Here is a 21,270-nt window from a genome sequence, read left to right as displayed (position 1 = left end):
TCCTAATCTGGCCCAGCTTGGTAGTGACCAAACACCATCATGGTCTGATGGCTGCTTGGTGGGCAGCCCAGGACGGTTTCTGCCCAGCTCCTGAAGGGCAGACAGACATCCACACTATCAAAATCCTCATCACAATGAGCCCTACGCTGCTGGCAGTTTCATCTGAGAAGATGAGAACTGCATGATCCAGGGGATGAGCTGCCCTCTCTGAGCTTCGGAGCTGGTTGCTGACGCCAGACTGAGTTACTTTGTGTAGGGCAGTGGTGCCCTTGTCACGCCCCCCGTTCCCAGTGATGGAATCTGTTCATGCCCCTTCTCCATCAGCCAAGGCTTCCTCAGCGGAGGAGCTTGGTATAGTTGGGGGTGGTATAGCTGGGGGTGGAACTGGGGTTGGGGGAGGAGCTGGGGCTGTGGGCGAAGCAGGGGGTGGATCAGAGCCGTGGCATGGACTGGAGCTGGGCTGGGGGCAGAGCAGAGCTGGGGCTGTGGGCAGAGCAGGGGGTGGATCGGAGCTGTGGTACAGAGTGGAGCTGGGCTGGGGGCGGAGCAGAGCTGGGGCTGTGGGCGGAGCACAGGGTGGATCAGAGCCGTGGCCTGGACCAGAGCTGGGCTGGGGGCAGAGCAGAACTGGGGCTGGGGGCAGAGCAGAGCTGGGGCTGTGGGCGGAGCAGGGGGTGCATCAGAGCCATGGTATGGAGCGGAGCTGGGAGTGGGGACGGAGCAGAGCTGGGGCTGTGGGCAGAGCAGAGCAGAGCTGGGGCTGTGGGCAGAGAAGGGGGTGGATCAGAGCCGTGGCACGGAGCAGAGCTGGGGCTGTGGGGGGAGCAGGGAGTGGATCAGAGCCGTGGCCTGGACCGGAGCTGGGTTGGGGACAGAGCAGAGCAGAGCTGGGTCTGTGGGCAGAGCAGGGGGTGGAGCGGAGCCGTGGCACGGAGCAGAGCTGGGGCTGGGGGCGGAGCAGAGCTGGGGCTGTGGGCGGAGCAGGGGGTGGATTGGAGCCGTGGCCTGGACCAGAGCTGGGCTGGGGGCAGAGCAGAGCAGAGCTAGGTCTGTGGGCGGAGCAGGGGTTGGATCGGAGCCGTGGCCTGGACTGGAGCTGGGCTGGGGGCGGAGCAGAGCTGGGGCTGTGGGCGGAGCAGGGGGTGGAGCGGAGCCGTGGCACGGAGCAGAGCTGGGGCTGGGGGCGGAGCAGAGCTGGGGCTGTGGGCGGAGCAGGGGGTGGAGCGGAGCCATGGCATGGAGCAGAGCTGGGGCTGGGGGCGGAGCAGAGTGGGGGCTGGGGGCGGAGCAGGGGGTGGATCGGAGCCATGGCGTGGACTGGAGCTGGAGCTGGGGCTGGGGCTGGGGGCAGAGCAGAGCTGGGGCTGTGGGTGGAGCATGGGGTGGATCGGAGCCGTGGCCTGGACCGGAGCTGGGCTGGGGGCAGAGCAGAGCAGAGCTGGGTCTGGGGGCAGAGCAGGGGGTGGAGCGGAGCCGTAGCACGGAGCAGAGCTGGGGCTGTGGGCGGAGCAGGGGGTGGAGCGGAGCCGTGGCATGGAGCAGAGTTGGGGCTGGGGGCGGAGCAGAGTGGGGGCTGTGGGCGGAGCAGGGGGTGGAGCGGAGCCGTGGCATGGACCAGAGCTGGGCTGGCAGAGGAGCAGAGCTGCAGCTGGGGGGCGGAGCAGGCCGGGTGGCATTCCCTCCCAGCCCCCCATGGGGACTGGCCTTAGCCCTGCCAGGCGCCCCACCAAACATTCCTCTGCGCCCCAGTAGGGGGGCATGTCCCACAGTTTGGGGACCACTGGTCTAGGGGAACATATGGCTGGAAACGGCTCAGTCCGTGGCGTACTCAATCTGGCACCTTCACCAGCGCTGTGTGCGCTTAGCAACGTAAACAGTCATTTCAAACTGGGAATACAGGGAAGACGATGTCTGAGAGGCCTGACCCAGGGTACTCAGACCCCCTCTGTGGTTCAGACTCCGGGTGCCTATGTGAGATCACTAACAGCCACCATCAGCCCTTTCTGCTCCCGGAGAGCTCGGGTAACAGCTAGTCTGGTGTCAGAACAGGCACTAGCAAGTTCGCCCCTCCAAAATGAATTTGCTACAAGCTGGTAATGGACACAAACCATTTGTCAGCGTGGCGCTGAAGGGGGTGTCAGATGTCTTTAATTACTGCTGATCAGCTGCAGCAGTGGGATGTAGCCAAAAAGAAGCCAGAGCCCATGAATGAAACATTAAGTCAAGAAGCGGATTCCACCCCTGATAGAGAAACTGGGAAACTCAAAGAGAGGTAAAATTATTAGATTTAACTAGCTCATAAGTCTACCTGCATGGAGCTGCTTTGTCTAGCTGATCTATCTACATTACAATGAGGATTTCTAAAGAGCCAGACAGCCATTCCAAATGTACTTAAGGGACCATTTCCTAACAGTGCAGCTGGTTGGGGAAAATGGCTGGTTTATTCCCTGCAAACGTTTTGAACAAAAACTTTTAATTTGAAAATGTTCATTTCCCCCCCAGAGACAAGGTGAGGGAAGTAATCTCTTTTCTGCTGGCGAGAGAGACAAGCTTTCGGACTTGCACGGAGCTCTTCTTCGGTCTGGGAAAGTAACGGAGGCCAAGTCAACACTACGGACCTATCTTGGTACAATGGTGTCGGACGGGGGTTTGAAAAATCCACATCCCTGAGTGGCATAGTTATGCCAACCTACCCCCGGGGTAGACAGCGCTGTGTTGGCGGGAGCGCTTCTCCCATCTTCACGGGAGGTGGATTAACTATGCTGATCGGAGAAGTTCTCCTATCGGTGTGGGAGTGTCTTCACTTCTGAGACTCTCCCACCTTGCAGGGTGAGCTGGGCTGGGCTCCAGCTTGAGCCTGGAAGTCTACACGGCAATGGAACAGCCCTGCAGCCTGTGCCCCGCGAGCCCAAGTCAGCTGGGTCAGCCATGGGGTTTTCTTTGCTGGTCAGCCACACCCTCAGTGCACTGCATGAGGTACAGCACATGTAGCGCTAGGTCTGTGTAGGACCCAGGGATTTTGAAAGGTGTGTTGTGGAGGGTGGTGATCATTGTAGTAGTGGAGACATGGCTGCAGGTGTTGCATGCGTTGTTCTGGCAGGGCCTGGTGCTGCTTGGAGTTGGTGTGTCTTGGTCTGTGGGGAGCTTGCTTGGAGAAGAAGGGTAGTGCTGAGACCTCAGCTGGAGTATTGGCCACCGAGCTGGATACCTTAGGCCACATTCTCCCTTGCTCAGCATCTTGTGCAGCCTCTTACATCGGTGTAAATTACTACCATTCTGATCTGGTGTCTAGCCAGACTAGGCCTTTCTGGGTACATGCCCACCGCATCCCAAAAGATGGTTTCTTAGGACTTTCTACCCAGCCACCATTAAACTGATTGAACATGCTTTACAGACACGAACTAATTCAAGCTTGGCCAGGCCCACGTGAGCTGGGCAAAAGATGTACCCAAAGGAACCACTACACCCACCACTGAAAATGCAGCCACCTCTGGGGTGCAGCACAGAAACTGTTTAACAGTGCATAGCAACACCATGCAAGCGTTTAAGGCAGGAAGTGAAGCAAAAATGCAGTCTGCAATTGAAAGAACAGGCTAAATGTGTTTAATTGAGTTGGGATTTTTCAAGTACCATCCTTGATTATGATTATGTAAAGTGCCCTGGGTTAGTTAAAGAACTGAACAGTATTAGTGCTGCACCAAGGCCTGGGAAGAAGGAGCTGTTCCACTCAGTCTCTGAAGCACTTCCCAGCAGGCAGTTCAGCTGCCTTGCACTGGGAGCGGTATTTGAGCTCTAAACACCTGACCCTGCACCAGGGAGGTCAAGTCCTGATTCAGGAAGACACGTAAGCAGATGCCTAACTTTAAGCACATGGTTAAATCTCATTAACTTCGATGGCACGTGCTTCAAATTAACAAGTGCTGTCCTTAAACCATTCACATGCATGTTATCCAAATCCTTTTGCAATACCCCTGGAAAACGGATCCCCCCAATGGTCGGCTTTCTGACCTCCCTCCCTTTGGGAGGACAGATGCCAAGAACAACACCTGCTCTGTTTGTTTTACCCCCCGGATGGAGACCACCCCTCACTGGCGTTTTCAAGAGGCTGCTCTTCTCCTTTGTCAATTGTGTACCTGTCGGAACGGAATCTTGGCTGCTCATTGCCAATGTTTCCTGCAATTTGCTGCTCATGATTCCTTTTGGCCTCTCAAATTAACCATTCTCTTTGACTTTTCCCTGCTTGTTTTTGCAGCTCTCGCAATCTTTCCCTGTTGCTGTTTCTTTGTCATGTTTCTTTTTCTAAAATGCCGTCCGCTTGGTCTCTTCAGCAGTTCTTTACTTTCCCACTTAACCACCCTGGATTCTGTCACACTGAGTCTTTTCTTTTGTGTGTTGCTCTCTTGATTGCATTCTACCCAACTGTTCCTTAAAAGCTTCCTCTGCTTCCACACTTGGATCGCCCAGAAATGCTTGAATCACGTCCAATTTGAGCTCAGTTTCACATTTCTGCAATTCAGGCTCCGCTTTCTGTGTCAATTCCCTTCATACAATTGCCAGCTGTCCAGGGCCTTCCAGGCCAGATACTAGACTGACCGGTCATAGACTCATAGGCCAGAAGAGACCATTGAGATAATCTAATCTGACCTCCTGCACATCACAGGCCACAGAACCTCACCCACCCACTCCCGTAATAGACCCCAACCTCTGGCTGAGTTACTGAAGTCCTCAAATCATGATTTAAAGGCTTCAAGTTGCAGAGAATCCACCATTTCATCTAGTTCAAACCAGCAAGTGACCCCTGCCCCACGCCGCAGAGGAAGGCGAAAAATCCCCAGGGTCTCTGCCAATCTGACTTTGGGGGGAAGTTCCTTCTTGACCTTATATTCGGTGATGAATTGGACCCTGAGCGTATCGGTAAGACCCACCAGCCAGACATCTGGGGAAAAATTCTCCTTAGTAACTCAGAGCCCTGCCCATGTAGTGTCTGGTCTCTGATCGTTGGAGATATTTGCTACTCGCAGTTGCAGATGGATCATGTGCCATTGTAGGCAGTCTCGTCCTACCATCCCCTCCATTCACTTATCAAACTCAGTCTTGAAACCAATTAGTTTTTTTGCTCCCCTTGGGAGGCTGTTCCAGAGCTTCACTCCTCTGATGGTTAGAAACCTTTGTTTAAATTCAAGCCTAAACTTGTTGATGGCCAGTTTATAGCCATTTGTTCTTGTACCAACATTGGCTTTTAACGTCAATAGCTCCTCTTCCACCCTAGTGTTTATCCCTCTGATGTATTTATAGAGAGCAATCAGATCACCCCTCAGCCTTCTTTTGGTTAGTTCTATTTGATTTCCACTTTGGATGTGGTAATTTCTACTTCCATATCTTCATTTCCATTAGCCACCCTGGCACTACCCCTAAGCTCCTCAGCACCCTTATTAAAAACTGAGGCAAAGGCCAGGCCTAGGTTATCTTTAATCTTCATCCCATCCTCAGTGCTTAGAGGTCCCACTTCTTTCCTTGTATTCGTTTGATTTATACGGCTAAAGAACCTTTTACTATTGGTTTTAATTTCCTGTGCCAGGACCAACTCTGCTTGGCTTTTGGAAGTTCTTTCTGACCTCCCAGAGGAAACTTTCCTTGCTGATCTCTCCCATCTTCCATTCCTTGTAGGTTTTCTGCTTTCCCTTAATCAGTTGTATGAGACGCTTGTTCATCCAGTTTGGTCTGCAACCCTTCCCTATGGATGTTTTCCCTTGCTTAGGATTCAGTCTTCAGATAGTTGTTGCAACTTTTATTTAAAATAATTCCAAGCCTCCTCCACATTCAGATCCTTGAGTTCCTCAGTTCAGTCCAACTCTCTAACTACTTCTTTTAATTTTTTGAGTTTGTCCTTTTGAAATCAAGGATGCTATTTTTTGTTAAGCCTTCCATTGAGTTTAAACTGAATTAGCTCATGATCACTCAAACCAAGGTTGGCCCCTACAGCCAGTTCTTCTATGAAGTCCTTGCTACTTACCAATACTCAATCTACAACGGTTGACCTCTTGTTGGTTCAGCAACTGTTTGGAGAAGAAATCTGTCAGCTGTCACATCTGGCAATATTTGGTCCTACCATTATTTGTAGCACTTGTCCTTCAGTCTATAGCTGGGAAAACAGATAATCCCATAATCACACAATTCCAAGTAGTATTTATTGCATTAAAATATTAGAGCTCTGTCCATATCCAGATCAGATCCTGGGGGTTTGTAGCATATCCCAAGCACTGACCCAGGGGAGCCTCCGTTAGGTTTTTTCCCCAAAGTGATTTTGACCCAGACAGGTTTGGTTTTATCCATTCCAGCACTTCTAATTTCTTTACAATCTACCTCCTCATAAATATTCAGTGCTACCCCACCACCTCACCTTTATTTCTGTCTTTCCTGAACAGCACAGACCCTTCAATCCCTGTACTCCAGTCATGACGACTATCCCACCGTGTTTCTGTTAGCCCCATAATATCTGGTTTCACTTCCTGCACCAGTAGTTCTAGTTCCTCCATTTTGTTACAAGGGCTCCTTGCATTTTGGGCATTTCTTTAACACATTTCAACTGAAGACCTCAGAGCGCTTTAGGTCACCCTTCTGCCAGGTGGCAACAAGGGCCGGGTTCAATATCTAGGGGCTCCTCTTAATAATACAAAACAGAACTGGCTTGAGCCCCCCCAGTAATCTGGGAAATTTTAACACCACCCCTCTCACAAGCACTGAGTCCGTGTATAGCAAAAGAGAACTTTCACTGGAAGGGAAAGGGAACCCAGACTTAATTTGGGAAAATACCACCACCACGTTCACGAGCATGTGATCACAAGCAAACCTGATCCCACAGTGCACTGGGCAGTGTCCTTTGCCTTGCCGTGGGAAAGACTGATAAACAAATATCCCTGTGACACATCATTCCCCTTTTCCTCTGCTGCACCCCACTCACAGTTGGTTCTTCTTGGCTAGCAAAGACCCAGAGTTCAGAGTGGTATTTATGGGGTCCACCTCCTACCCCTGCCTCTGCTGCTGCCTCTGCAGCTGGCTCACAGCTGCCGCTGCTTCTCTGCCATCACTGGCCACCCCTGGCCACTGCTAGCCACCTCTTTCTGCTCCCACAACGTCATGTTCTGAGGTTCCACTGCTTAACTCGTCTCCTAGTGATTTCAGCCGGTAGTGGGGAACCTCACAGCCAGTGCAGTCTCAGAGTTCTCTGCGCCCACATGAGGACTAAGGCTCAGCAGTGATATCTCCTCTAGGACTCACCAACCAGAAACAAGGACTTTCAATGGAGACTAATCAGCTCTGTTATTAAATGCTAAAAAGGGACCAATCAACTGTCCAGGACGCTTTAGGCAGACTTCACACCACCACATAGGAACACCCATCCCTCCCCCCAACTCTTCTCTTCACAGGGATTTGGCATCCCTACACCCTGCTTAGCAAGTGAGGGTCCATTTAGGGTGACCTCCTCAGTCAAACCAGTTCTGCTGCCCTTTACTCGTACACTGAGGATAACAACATTTCATTACCTCTGTGTTCAAAGACCAGAGTGATTCGTAACCCCAAACCAGCCAAAATGGATTGTTTTGGCAAAGCAGCTGCATCTGCTGCACACCTCGGTGGTGTAGGTGTGTCTATGCACACACGATCTGCCCCCGAAGACTTCCCCCCCCAGTGAATCACTAGATGTCAGCGGAGAGCTCATTCACACCCTGCTTACATTTACAAACCTTAATAAGACCCTACTACACCCATCCGAGAGACAGATCATGGCCTTCCTTTTCCAGGGGAGGTCGAGTGACTTGTTCACACAGCAAGTCAGGGACTGAGTTTCAGAAGAGAACCCAAGAATCATGATGTCTAGTCTGCCGAACTGATTACTAATAGTACCTAGTTCCTCTATAGCACTTGTCTCCTAGGCATCGCAAAACACTTTACAAAGGAAGCATCATGATCCCTGTTTTACAGGCAGAGAAACTGAGTGACAGAGCAGTGAAGGGACTTTCACCCAGCAGAGCAGGGATGAGACCCCCCAGGGCTTCTGAGCGCTCGTTCAGGGACCTATTACTGGAGGACACTTATCCTGAGGCTGGGACGCTGACCCTTTCTCCCTTTCTGGCAGAATGCCCCAGTCCGAGCCAGTAGACACTGCCTAATTCTCTGTATGGGAGGTAACTCGCACTTTAGGTTAAGATTCCATGTACAAATACACTTCTACCCCGATATAACGCGACCCGATAAACACGAATTCAGATATAATGTGGTAAAGCAGTGCTCCGGAGGGGCGGGGGCTGCACACCCCCACGGATCAAAGCACGTTCGATATAACACGGTTTCACCTATAATGCAGTAAGATTTTTTGGCTCTCGAGGACAGAGTTATATCGGGGTAGAGGTGTAGTTTATAAAAGGATAATGATGCTTACCGGGTGTTTTAACAAATGGCTAGTTGGTTGTTACGGATTGTTACAGAGTCCAGCTGGTCAATAGGTTGCTTATAACCACCTCTGACACTGACGTGCCTATAGCATCTGTAACACCCATTTGTCAGGTAGCTGTCTCACAGCTATTGATCGGTTATTAAAGATCAATAGCACCTCGCTATAATGCCTGACCCCCCCCCATCTGCTCTGTTAACTGAGGGGTTAAGCTGTTTGTTTCTTTAGTGCAGCACAGTACCCAGGGATGGTTCTTTACCTGCGGCTTCGGCTCGCTAATGGAAGCCATTAGGTCTCCAGCGCTGTTGGCTGGCAGCCGTAATGAAGCATGGTAATATAAGTGGCCTGTTTCCCTGGGTAAATGTTTAGCATTCCCCATCTGCTCCTTTAAAACAATGTAATTTAGCCTAATTTTTTGTGTCAAGGGCTGTTAAGGCATTTGGTTAAGGAAATTATATTCTGTCACTGAGGTGTCAGGCTTGTCTGGGTGTTAATAAATTTATGACACCCGATGCCAGGCAGGAAATGAGTTGTTTCTGCATTTGCCCACCTCGGCTAACCTGCCTGGCTGGCATCCTATTTTTCTGCAGCACCGGAGTAAACGCTGGATGACAGTCCCGGCAGAGAAAGTAAATGCTTTGTGACTAAAGAATCATCCGCCACATGGACAGGAACAATGGGATGCAAATGTGATCTGGCAACAGCATCCGGGTCCACTTGGAAACCCTTTCTGGGAGCAGCTTGGGTGGTTTTGGTATTCATTTTTTTAACCCCTTCAAGGGAGGGAAAAATTGGGAGGAATTTCAGAGATTTGGAGACATGAACAGAGTAGACACTGCAGAGTTGGGTTAAAGAGGGATAAGGTAACTAACCACCTGCTAGTGTCTGAAAGGTATGAATCCATAAGAGGGAGAGGGCTGGTTTAGGGTGACCCCGAGGGGCAGCAGGTTGAAACCAAGAAATAGAAAACATAGGTTGAGTATGAGGATGCATTTGCTAGTGGTGAAATGTTTTGGGGTGTGGATTAGTCTCCCCAGAGGCATAGAAACACCATTGTATGGTCCTTGAAACCTGCCACTAGACTGGAAAAACCTCTGAAAAATGTGCTGCATGGAATAACCATGGAGGAGATCGCTTGGGAGTCCATGCCAACCAGGATCTAAATGACATTTGTCTGGCAGTACAGGATCAGGATTTCAGTCACCTAGAAGTCCTGAGAGATGGCCCACTGTTGTGAAAGATGGAAACTTAAACCTAGTACCAAAAAGATAGTTTCCAGCTGCTCCCATCCATACCAAACAAAGGCCAACAAATAGCTCAACATCTGCCTGGATGGACACGCTGGGTGTTACCCTGGGTCATAACTAAGGAACCACCTTACCAAGACCTTGCTGAAAATAAAGACAAGAAGAACCTGATCAGCAAACCACCTAGTTCCACCTGGGGAGACAATGTGCAGAGACTAATGTTACGTTACACTGCAAGGAAAGACCCGTGGCATGGCTGCAGTTGGCCCTGGTCAGCTGACTTGGCCTCGCAGGGCTTGGGCTGCAGGGCTATAAAATTGCCGTGTAGATGTTTGAGTTTGGGTTGCTGAGACCCCATGACAAGGGAGGCTGTGAGTCTCAATGCAGCAAGTTTCTTATCGTAGTGTGAACATACCTCGAAACACTGGTCTTGCCTTCTGTAGCGGAGTATTGCTGCGTGAGGTAGCTCAGCTCTTCTCACACAGGACTACTAGACACTCCGCTGAATGAAACCATGCATGTGATAACAGGTACTGTGACACCAACCGACCTGGCCTGGCTGCCGGTCCTGTCCACCATCGCCCCTCCTGGCATTAGGTGACACGGCATCCTGCAGAATTTGCTCCCTAAGGTGCAAGACATACACACCTACCCCTCTTTAGAGATGTTTCATCTACCCAGCGACCATCTCAGCTCAGGTCTCCTCATTTGGACAATTCCCCTATGGAGCCTTGGTATCCCCTCCAGTTTGTGTAGGAGGTGGCAGGAGCAAGCATCAAACAGCCTGTCTTGTGACCGACCCAACAGTCCAGCCCTTGGCTTTGACCTTCCAGGCCATCTTGGGGTAAATCTCAATCGCTTTAGGTGTGGAGTGGCCCAATGTGCCGCTAATGACTATAAGTGTGGCCTTTGTGACTCCCTCCTTTGCCACTGTGGCAAGTCAGAAGATGTCAGCCATGTATTTGTAGACTACACCCATTGGCAAGGAGTCCTTGGTTCCTCATGGCCTTGCACAATGCCCTTCCTTTAGCTAGTCAAGGGTTAAGATGCTCTGACTAACATGCTTGACCTGACTGTTTTATGTAAATGCAATCCCGGTGTCTGTCTATCTAGTTCTTGGAGGAGAGTCAGGGATGGACTGCATGAGACTCCAATTTCCATGGGCCGTAATCGGATACACAGACTTGTCTTGAATAGTACCCTTACCCCAGGATTAGCTCCACTGAAGTCAATGAGCCGGAAATTAAAAAGAACATTCATAAGGGTAAAATGCCTGCACGCAGCATGGAGACCACATAATAACACTATCGTAGAGGCTCAGACTAAATGTATATCCCAAATCAAAAAAGACAGCAGGAGGACCAACAGCATGCCAGCATGGAGTAAAAAGGCATCTTTTACACTTTGGATGTGAAATCCTACTAAGGAAAATAGGAAACAGCCAACTCCAGCAAGTGAAATATAAACGTATAAGAAAGCAGGCTGAGAAAGAATTTGAGAAGCAACTTGCTAAAGATGCTAAAACTAGCAGTACATTTAAAAAAAAAATAAAGCAGATCAGAAGCAGGAAGTATGCCAAACAGATGAAGGGCCACTAGATGACAAAGGTATTAAAGGCGCACTCAAGAAAGACAAGGACATTGCAGAGATGCTAACTGAGTTCTCTGCATTGATTTTCACTGCAGAGGATGGGGATGGTGAGGTGGGGGAGAGAGACCCATATCAGAGCTATTCTTTTTCGGCAACAAATCTGAAGTGCTGTCCCAAACTGATATGAAGAGAAGAGGTTTTGGAACAAATTGGTAAATTAAACAGGAATAAGTCACTAGGACCAGATGGTATCACCCAAGAGTTCTGTGGGAACGCAAATATGAAACTGCAGAACTACTAACTGTAGGATGTAACCTATCAGTGAAATCAGCCTCTGTATCAGGTGACCGGAAGGTAGCTAATGCAATTACAGGCCAGTAAACCTAACTTCTGTACCAGGCAAAGTGGTAGAAACTATAGTGAAGAAGAGAAATATCACACTTATCAGACACCTACATAAAAACGATGTGTTGGGGAAGAGCCAACATGGCTTTTGTAAGAGGAAATTGTGCTTCACTCATTCTTTGCGGGGTCAGCAAGCATGCTATACCCAGTTGATATAGCATAGTTGGATTTTCAGAAAGCCTTTGTCAAGCTCCCTCATGAAGACTCTTACAGAAACCAACTAGCCATGGGATAAGAGGGGAGATCTTTTCATGGATCAGTAACTGGTTGAAAGATAGAAAACAAAGGGTAGGAATAAATGGTCAGTTTTCACAATGAAGAGAACAGCGGGGTCCCCCAAGGATCTGTACTGGGACCTGTGCTTTTCAGCATAGTCATTAATGATTTGGGAAAGAGGGTGAAGAATGAAGTGGCAAAGTTTGCAGACGATACAAAATTATTCAAGTTAGGTAATTTCAAAGCTGACTGCAAGGAGTTTGAAAGGGATCTCACAAAACTGGGTGACTGGGCAACAAAATGGAGGATGAAATTCAACATTGATAAGCGCAAAGTAATGCACACTGGAAAAAATCATCCTAATTCTACATAGACAGTGATGGGTTCTAAATTAGCTGTTACTACCCAAGAAAGATATCTGGGAGTCTCTGTGGATAGTTCTCTGAAAGCTTCCATTTAACATACAGCAGCTGTCAAAAAGGCTAGCACTATGTTAGGAACTGTCAGGAAAGGCATAGAAAATAAGACAGAAAATGTCCTATTGCCTCTGTATAAATCCATGGCACGCCTGCATCTTGTGTGCAGATGGGGTTGCCTCATCTCAAGAAAAGATATAGTGGAACTGGAAAAGTTTCAGAGAAGGGCAACAATGATAATCAAGGATACAAACAGCTTCCGTATGAGGAGAAACTAGTAGAGATTAGGGCTGTTCAGTTAGAAAAGTGATGACTAAGGGGGATATGATAGAGGTCTATACAGTCATGAATCACGTGGAAGCAGTGAATAAAGTCAGTGTTATTTTACCCTTTCAGACAATACAAAAACCAGGGGCCACCCGATGACAAGGGAGGAAAGATCACTTTTGTAGTGGTAATGAGGCCAATGTAAACAGGGTGGCCCATTTCAAACAACTGACAAGAAGGTGTGAGTAACAGGAGGGGGAAATTAGTTTTTGTAGTGACCCAGCCACTCCCAGTCTTTATTCAGGCCTAATCTGATGGTGTCCAGTTTGCAAATTAATTCCAGTCCTGCAGTTTCTCATTGGAGTCTGGTTTTGAAGTTTTTATTGCTGAAGAATTGCCACTTTTAGGTCTGTTATTGAGTGTCCAGGGAGATTGAGATGTTCTCTGACTGGTTTTTGAATGTTATAATTCTTCACATCTGATTTGTGTCCATTTATTCTTTTGCACAGAGACTGTCCGGTTTGGCCAATGTACATGGCAGAGGGGCATTGCTGGCATATGATGGCATATATCACATGGGTAGATGTGCAGGTGAACGAGCCCCTGATGGCGTGGCTGATGTGGTTAGGTCCTATGATGGTGTGCCTTGAATAGATATGTGGACAGAGTTGGTAACGGGGTTTGTTGCAGGGATTGGTTCCTAGGTTAGTGTTTTTGTTGTGTGGTGTGTAATTGCTGGTGAGTATTTGCTTCAGGTTGCGGGGCTGTCTGTAAGTGAGGACTGGCCAGTTTCCCAAGGTCTGTGAGAGTGAGGGATCATGATTTTTCCTCCCTTGGTATTCTACTGTTGAGAATAGCCCACTTCCACTTTAATTGAATTGTCTCATTAGCACTGACCCCTTGGTAAGGCAACTCCCATCTTTTCATGTACTGTGTGTATATATACCTGCCTACTGTGTTTTTTCCACTCCATGCATGTGCTGAAGTGGGCTGAAGCCCATGAAAGCTTATGCCCAAATAAATATGTTAGTCTCTAAGGTGCCACAAGTACTCCTCGTTGTTTTCACTCAAAGTACTTCATTTAGGAAGTTAAAAATCAAATGAACTACAAAATGGGGAATAACTGGCTAGGCGGTAGTATTGCTGAAGAGGATCTGGGGGTTATAATGGATCAGAGATTGGATGTGAGTCAACAATGTGATACAGTTGTGAAAAAGGCTAATTTAAGTCTGGGGTGTATGAACGGAGTGTTGTATGTAAGACATGGGAGGGAAGGGTCCCACTTTACTCAGCACTGCTGAGGCCCCAGCTAGGGCTCCATGCTTGATGAAAGATGTGAACAAACTGAAGAGAGTCCAGAGGAGAGCAACACACATGATACAAGATTTAGAGAACCTTTCCTATGAGGAAAGATTTAAAAAAAAAAACTGGGTAAGTTTAGTCTTGAGAATAGACGACTGAGAGTGGATCTGATAACAGTCTTCAAATACGTCACGGGCAATTATGAAGAAGATGGTGACCAACTGTTCGCTATGTCCACTGAAGGTAAGACAATGGGCTTAATCTGCTTCAAGAGAAATTTAAGTTAGAGTTAGAAAATGTTTCCTAATATCTAAGGCTAGTTAAGCTCTGGGACAGGTTACTAAGGCAGACTGTGGAATCCCCACCATTGAAGGTGTTTGAGAACAGGCTGGACAAACATCTGGCAGGGATGGTCTCTGTTTACTTGGTCCTGCCTCAGTGCAGAAGGGTGGACTTGATGACCTCTTGTGATCTCTTCCAACCCTTCATTTCTATGATTCTGTTGGAACCTGGCCTGCTTTCCCGCCAGTTCATCGGTCTAGCTCCTGTACCCTTTCCATCTTGCCTGGCGGATCTGGGTTCCCTGGCTCCACAGCTCCTCAGCAGCCTGGGGTCCCAGGTTCTCCACCACTGGGGCAGGACTGTCCCAGAATCAGGGCTCCCAGAGCTCCCACTTTTCTAAAGCAAATTTGGGGGTTCCCCTTTCCATGGGAATTTTCATTTTTGTTCCATTTCCAAATGAGTTTTTGGATTAATATTTTGGAATTTCCTGCAGAACAGGAATCCCATTCTCTGGCCAGCTCAATTGTATCCCAGTGTTGCTTCTGTGGTTTTGATTGGCAACCCCCTAAAATGTAGAACAGCAGAGGATGCTGGTGATTAAACAGGATTACAGAGGAGGCAACTCTAAGAGAAACTACAAGTGTCTTTCTTTTTTTTTCTTTTGACTATTTTAATACATGCCCCTGAGGAACGGCAGAATAAAGCATATGTACGGTACCGGGGCTTGTTGTATTGCTGGGTGCTTAAGCTTGTTCAATTAACTGGAAAATTCAGAATTCACATGCAATTTCGCCGTTGACGGGGAAAAAAACCCTCACCAAGAGAGCAATATTGGTTTAATACTCAGGTCTAAAATAAGACCGGTAAACAAATAGATGCTGCTGCTGCATGGGGGAGGCATTTAATGGAGAAAGAGGATTTTCTAGCACAAATACTCCAGTCCTTTGGAAAAAGCAAGTGGATGAAAACAACTCCCCAGGGAACCCAGACAGCAATGTTCAATTCTATTTTGAGATGCCTGAACTGCCTGGAACACAAAAGGGAAGGACCTGGACCAAACCCCCAGATGGGAACATCTCCAACATGCATCCGACGAAGTGGGTATTCACCCACGAAAGTTCATGCTCCAATACGTCTGTTAGTCCATAAGGTGCCACAGGACTCTTTGCTGCTTTTACAGATCCAGACTAACACGGCTACCCCTCTGATACATGCAAATCTGGGTCAGAGTTCAGCTTTATGAACGGGACCAGGCTGAGCCACAATCCAAATGCCCCTGAACTTTGCATCTGCACACAGACTTTGTGACTATTTCAATATCATGATCCCCATGCCTGGGACTTCTACCACTTGACCTAAAGACACGCTGCTATTAGTAATGATAGGCTGTGATCTTCTTTTGGGCCAGACATTAGAAGGGGACATAGCACAGATTTTAGTAGCATGCTACAGCTAGATTCAAGAACTGACTCGGATCTCCAAGCCAACACACCGATCAAATTTGAGCCAGTGAGTAACCTCCTGAGGTTAGAAAAAACCTGGTTGGCTCTTTCCAGCCCCATCTCCAGTTTCATGCATCCCTGTGCTCCCTTGAGTCCTGCCAGGATCCACAGTAGAAGGAGCGAAATGAAATGATAGAAATATCCTGAGCCCAGCTGGAATCCTTAAAATAGAACCTCAGCAAATGAGTCTGTTTGCACAACCTCTCCCATCAGCCCATAGGTTCGAATGGTTTCTAATCTGTTGGGTGCACTTAAAGACCCATCCTCCAGATTTTTCTAAGGTTTGCCCATCACTGATCTCTGAGTGGAGGAAATGATGCTAAGGTAGGTGTGTGCGTGTGCGTGCGCGCACACACACCTGATGCGGGAGACAAGACATTTTGAACAAATGGCTGGTATTCAGCACTCTTCAATTCTATTCCTGTTACATTACGGTTAATGATTATTTTATTTATGGCCAAGCAATCCAGATGGGTCAAAACATCTCCACGTGTACTGGATACTTTTCTGAAGAGCACAGAGATCTGTGGACAGATTCACACCTGGCATAACCTGGCAAGCAGATGTCCTGGCCGGACCCCCAATGCTGGCCGGCGAAACAGCCAGAGATGGTGCAGAACCTCCGGGGCTGCTCAGAGGTTCCACTGTAGCTCCTTAAGTGGGCCGGTGCGTCCATCACACAATCACGCTTCAAGAAACATGGACCAGAACGGGAAAGGCAACTAACGCAAAGAGCTAGCCTGTTCCTGGGGAAGGGGACTAAGGGGCTGATTGACTGTCAGCTCTTCAGGGGCAGGGATTGTTTTAACCCTGGCCGCACGGGTTTTTATTGTGCTAGGCCCTGTACATAGGGGGACAGCCCCTGCCTAAAGATCTTACAGTCTCAGTAAACAGGCCATTTGTTTGAGCACTGCTTTCCCCTCCTCTGACTGGCTCTAGCCCAGCAGGCTTCTGGGTGTGACTTGATCCTGTGAGGTGCTAGGCATTGCCAGCCCTCCAGGGTTCATTGGAGCCAGTGGGGCTGAGGCATCTGTCAGTTACCCCGATATAAATCCAGAGTAACCACATGGACTGTGGCTGATAGACACCCATGAGAGGAACATCAGAGCCAGGCTTTTGAACGGCACTGTCAGTCGGTCCCTTGGAGCTCCAACAGCGTTCCAGGAATTACCGCTGGCTGTCACTGATCTAAGAGGGAGGGTGTCAGGGTTTTGAACCAGGCCCTGCACAGTGTTTTGGTGTCAGGATGCAGCGTGCTATGAACACTTCTGTGGCTTTGACCATCAAGTGCTCCGTGAGCGGAGCACAACGTGCAGTGCTGATTGACGACAATGCCGGGATCGGAAACCAACGGGGTCTCGGCAGGAGAAACTCCCCGTCCTGCAACGTTCTCCTCCTGGAACTCCATTGGCTAGTGGGATTTGCAGAGGGGGGAAAACAGTGGGACTTTGACCTATATTAACCCGTAGGGAGGTGCTCAGGGACCGTTCAGCCTTGGATGGAAGCTGAGCTGTGACAAAGAGCAGGTCTTATTCCAGCCCATTGCAAGAGACAGATTCACTACCACGCCGCAGCTTTATGATAGAAGCTAGGAACCAAGGCCAGCCCAGTTTGAAGTTGTGTTGATCTGAGTTCAAGTCCCTGGCTTCTTAGGTCAGTATTGGGTGGTCTGTGTGCGAGGTCTGACCGGGCCTAGTACTGGTGTTGAATTCAGGGGCAGCCCAAGATCCACAAACCAGGTTCCTCTCTGTCCTGCTTCCTCCTTTCACAGACCTATAGTATAGAAAAGGGGAGATGGGTTATTAACCCCTATGGTCCATCCCCATCCACTGTGGGATTGTCCCCTACAGCATGTTCCCAAGCAGTTAGCAGGTCCACCTGGAAAGCTGTCAGGTTTCCTTAAAAGGACTGAGATCTCGGTTAGAGACACCCAGGCAGGACAGAGGAGGTTGGGAGTTCCTGCTTGGGGAATGGTCTGACTGAAGTCAGGAGAGAGAATTGAGAAAAGTCCCAGGAGGAGATTTAGCTGCCCGGGGGGCGGTGGGTGCCTCAAAAGAGAGGCAGGACTCCAAGGAGGTAGTCCTGGGTGTCAGCGTTCAGCTGAGGAGCAGAACGTCAGGGCTGACTGGTGAAGACATTGAAGCCCTGGAAGGGCGGAAGCGGTTTAAAGCTGCCCTTTTGGTTTGGAATTTGTTCGAGAGTTCCAGGGGGAATCCTGTGAGCTCGGCCCTGAAAGAAGGATGAAGCGCGAGGTCTCAGGGCACCTGAGGAATGCAGTGAGCCTAGGAAGGGTCTGTGGATTGGCTGAGGGAGGCAGAACCCCATGGAGGAAGCTGGGGGCCAGAATAGGCAGCTCACTACAGGGCCCCTGGGCTGGAATGCAGAGGAGAGGGAAGGCATGGGTTCCCCTACTGTCCACTGAAAAAAGGTGGTGTGAAGACCTCAGAGACCACAGGTGGAAGGATGTGTGAACTGTGACTTGGGCCAAAGGCTTGGCTTGAAGGTGTGGGACTATTGTTTGCTGGACTTTTGGCTACCCTGGAAGGGATAAGACTTTAAAGAAGGCTGAAACATGAGAAAAGGCAGGCCGGAGTGGCTGTCTGTAGGTGTGCTAGAGGAAAAGACCCTGCGATTCCACACCAATCCACAAGGGGGCAGGCCAGTGGCAAGTCCACTACACTACAGCCCCGCCATTTTTAAGTGGTCTGTCTAGCATGATGCCCACCCCTAGTGCTACATGGCAAATAATACCAGTACCCAAGCGTGTCTGCCTGTCCTGCGCCCGCCTTCTGCCAAGGGTTGTCAGTGGCAAAATGGACCAGGTTCAAATATTTAGGGGAGTCCTCTTAAAACTAACAAACCCTACCATCGGGAGCCCCCGGTCATAAACGTGGGAAAAACTAAATCCCTTCCCTAGGCACCCTGAACAGGCCATCCCACCCCTGTCGCAAGCACTGAGTGTGTGTGAGAAACAAGGGAAACTTCACGAAGGGAACACAGGAACGTGGAGGAACACAGCAGCACTAAATCAGCAATATATTTATATAGCTATTCATTCCAACGCCCGCTCCACGGTGTCTTCGACCGTGTCCTTTTCCCTCAGTTCCCCACCAGCTGGTGTGAATGTCTGCCAAACAATCGTCCCGTTAACACATCACTTCCCCCTCCCCACTCGCGGTGTGTCATCAGCGGATAGTGAAGGCCGAGAGTCCAGCAGTGCGCTTGGGCAGGTCCAGCTCCATCCTCCAGGGGGCAGTGTTGCTAGTTCCACCCCTGAGGCTTCACCAGCTACCGTGGTTTCCACTTTATTAGTGCCGGGCGTGGGCGGCTCGGCAGAGTTCACTCAGCTCTCCTGCTGCTTCAGTGAAGAGCTCCCTTGCTGCTGCCCCCTCCTGGCAAGGGGTGTGTCTGCACTGGCGCTAGATGGTGAAATTCCCAGCATGAGGAGACATACCCGCGCTCACCCTGCCAGAGCTGAAAGGTGTGAACTGTGGGAGGGGCTAGCTGCAGCCTGGGACAGGCTCATTCCCAGGACAGCTAGCCCCTTGTGGGAGGGATAGCTCAGTCATTTGAGCATTGGCCTGCTTAAACCCACGGTTGTGAGTTCAGTCCTTGAGGGGGCTACTTAGGGATCTGGGGCAAAATCAGTACTTGGTCCTGCTAGTGAAGGCAGGGGGCTGGACTCAATGATCTTTCAGTGTCCCTTCCAGCTCTATGAGATAGGTATATCTCCATATATTTTATAATGCTCTTATTTTTAACACGCTAGCACAAAGGGCAGACATACCCAAAGTGTTCAGTGGAGAGGGACTGAGGGCATGTGGGAGCCTTGAGCCGTCTCTGCTACCTGGGAAATCCTTCTTGCTGGAAGGTAAAACCTCTTCCCGCCTCTTTCTAGCGTGTGTCCAAGCTCCACTACCTAGTAGTGCAAGACGGAGGCCTTAGTTCTAGTGACCCCCTCACCCAGAGCCTGTAAAGCATGGTTCTGTTGTCACTCAATCAGGATAACACCACTTCATTCCCTCCCCCTCAAACTTACATGAATTTTACCAAAATGACCAAAATGTTCACACTGGATTGGTAGGAAACAAACCTTGGCTCATGCTGTCTCTTCCTCCAGTTCACTAATAAATGGTGGTGGCAACTTTGCTTCCTTCTCATGCTTCAAACTGCAGGGTTCACACCTGTAATGGTTTCTGCAGCATGTCATTCAACCACGGGATGTCTCTGTGTGCTCTACAGAATTCCAGGCAGGGTGTGGCCTCAGTGAACAGAGGAAACAAAGCTGGCACTCAGGCTGTGTGGAAGCCTGTGTGTCTATCATTGTAGCTGTTTTATTTAATACGTGCCCCGTGTTTGAGATGGACTGTGATTCCACACACCATGGTGTCAGCAGTGAGATGTGAATTCATCCCTTCATGCTGGTAGACAACTTTTCCTGCACGACCCTCTCCATGAATATTTTTTCATGGGGGGCCCATTGTGTTATATTTTTCCATAAACAAGGAAACAAAGATAAGACCGTCAAATCTGTGGCTTAGTAAACACATTACTACAGCAGGGAAATTAAGTCCTACAGACAGGACCTGGGACTACTCCAGTAAGCGATTGCTAATTCATCAGCATGCTCTCGCCTCTGTAAGAACAATTAGCAGATTCTGGAAATGAGTTTACTAGTTAATCAGTCCCAGTGATTACATTTATCTTCTGAGTGCACATGCACATATAGGCAAAGTTGCTTTTTAATATGGCCCTTTCAGCCCTGGCTGATAAGGGATGAAAATGAGTTCTGAGGAAAGATTAGGTTGATCACACATGCCGCGGTGATGTGACCGGGTTAGTGACACAGGCTAGGCTGGTGGAGAGATATAAAAACAACCTTAAATTCCGGTTAGGACCGGGACTGCTTGATGGCTGCTCCTGTCACTCTTAGCAGATTTCTAGCAAGGGTCACCCATGGCCAGTTCCTCTCACACCTTGCCTGTGTGTGTTGATCAGCTCTGGGCATGCATTTAATGCCGCAGGGCACTGGCTGGAACTGGTGCATCACTGTGCTCACAAAAGGCTATTTATGCCATGGCCAGTGAATCTTGATTTCTGGCTCACCTAGCTATGGGCCATGAGAGTCGCAGCTCAAGACTCAGCCAGGAGAATACGTGGGGCTTTTCACAAGAATTGTGGGGGAGGGTCAACTCTGGTATCCTAGCCTAATTCCAACATGGATGATCACAATCTACTTCTCAAGAGCTTCCTGCAGCTTCTGCATATTCTCCTTCGCTTCCAGGCCTAAGCGGCTCTGTAACGCTGCGTGTTATTAAAATAAGCAGTTGAATTCCATCCATGAGGTGGATGGATTTTACTGGTGGATATGGTGTTCCATAGGGACAGTATCGTGCATCATTCTTGGAACTGCTCTGGAAGCCTTCAGAATGAAAGGAACTGTATGTGTGTGAGTGTAGTACATGCTGGCCCAGTGGCTGTGCACGGCTTGGTGGCTGAGCCACAGGGGTGGGTAGGAGTCGAAGCATGGAGCTTTGTTACTCGGCTCAGGCCCCTCTGAACATGTTTCTTGTGGCAGAGGTTCTTCTGAA

This window comes from Mauremys reevesii, linkage group 5 (assembly GCF_016161935.1).
Source record: "Mauremys reevesii isolate NIE-2019 linkage group 5, ASM1616193v1, whole genome shotgun sequence".
Lineage (NCBI taxonomy): Eukaryota > Metazoa > Chordata > Testudines > Geoemydidae > Mauremys > Mauremys reevesii.
The sequence above is the reverse complement of the archived record's forward strand: the minus strand, read 5'-3'. Positions refer to the sequence as shown.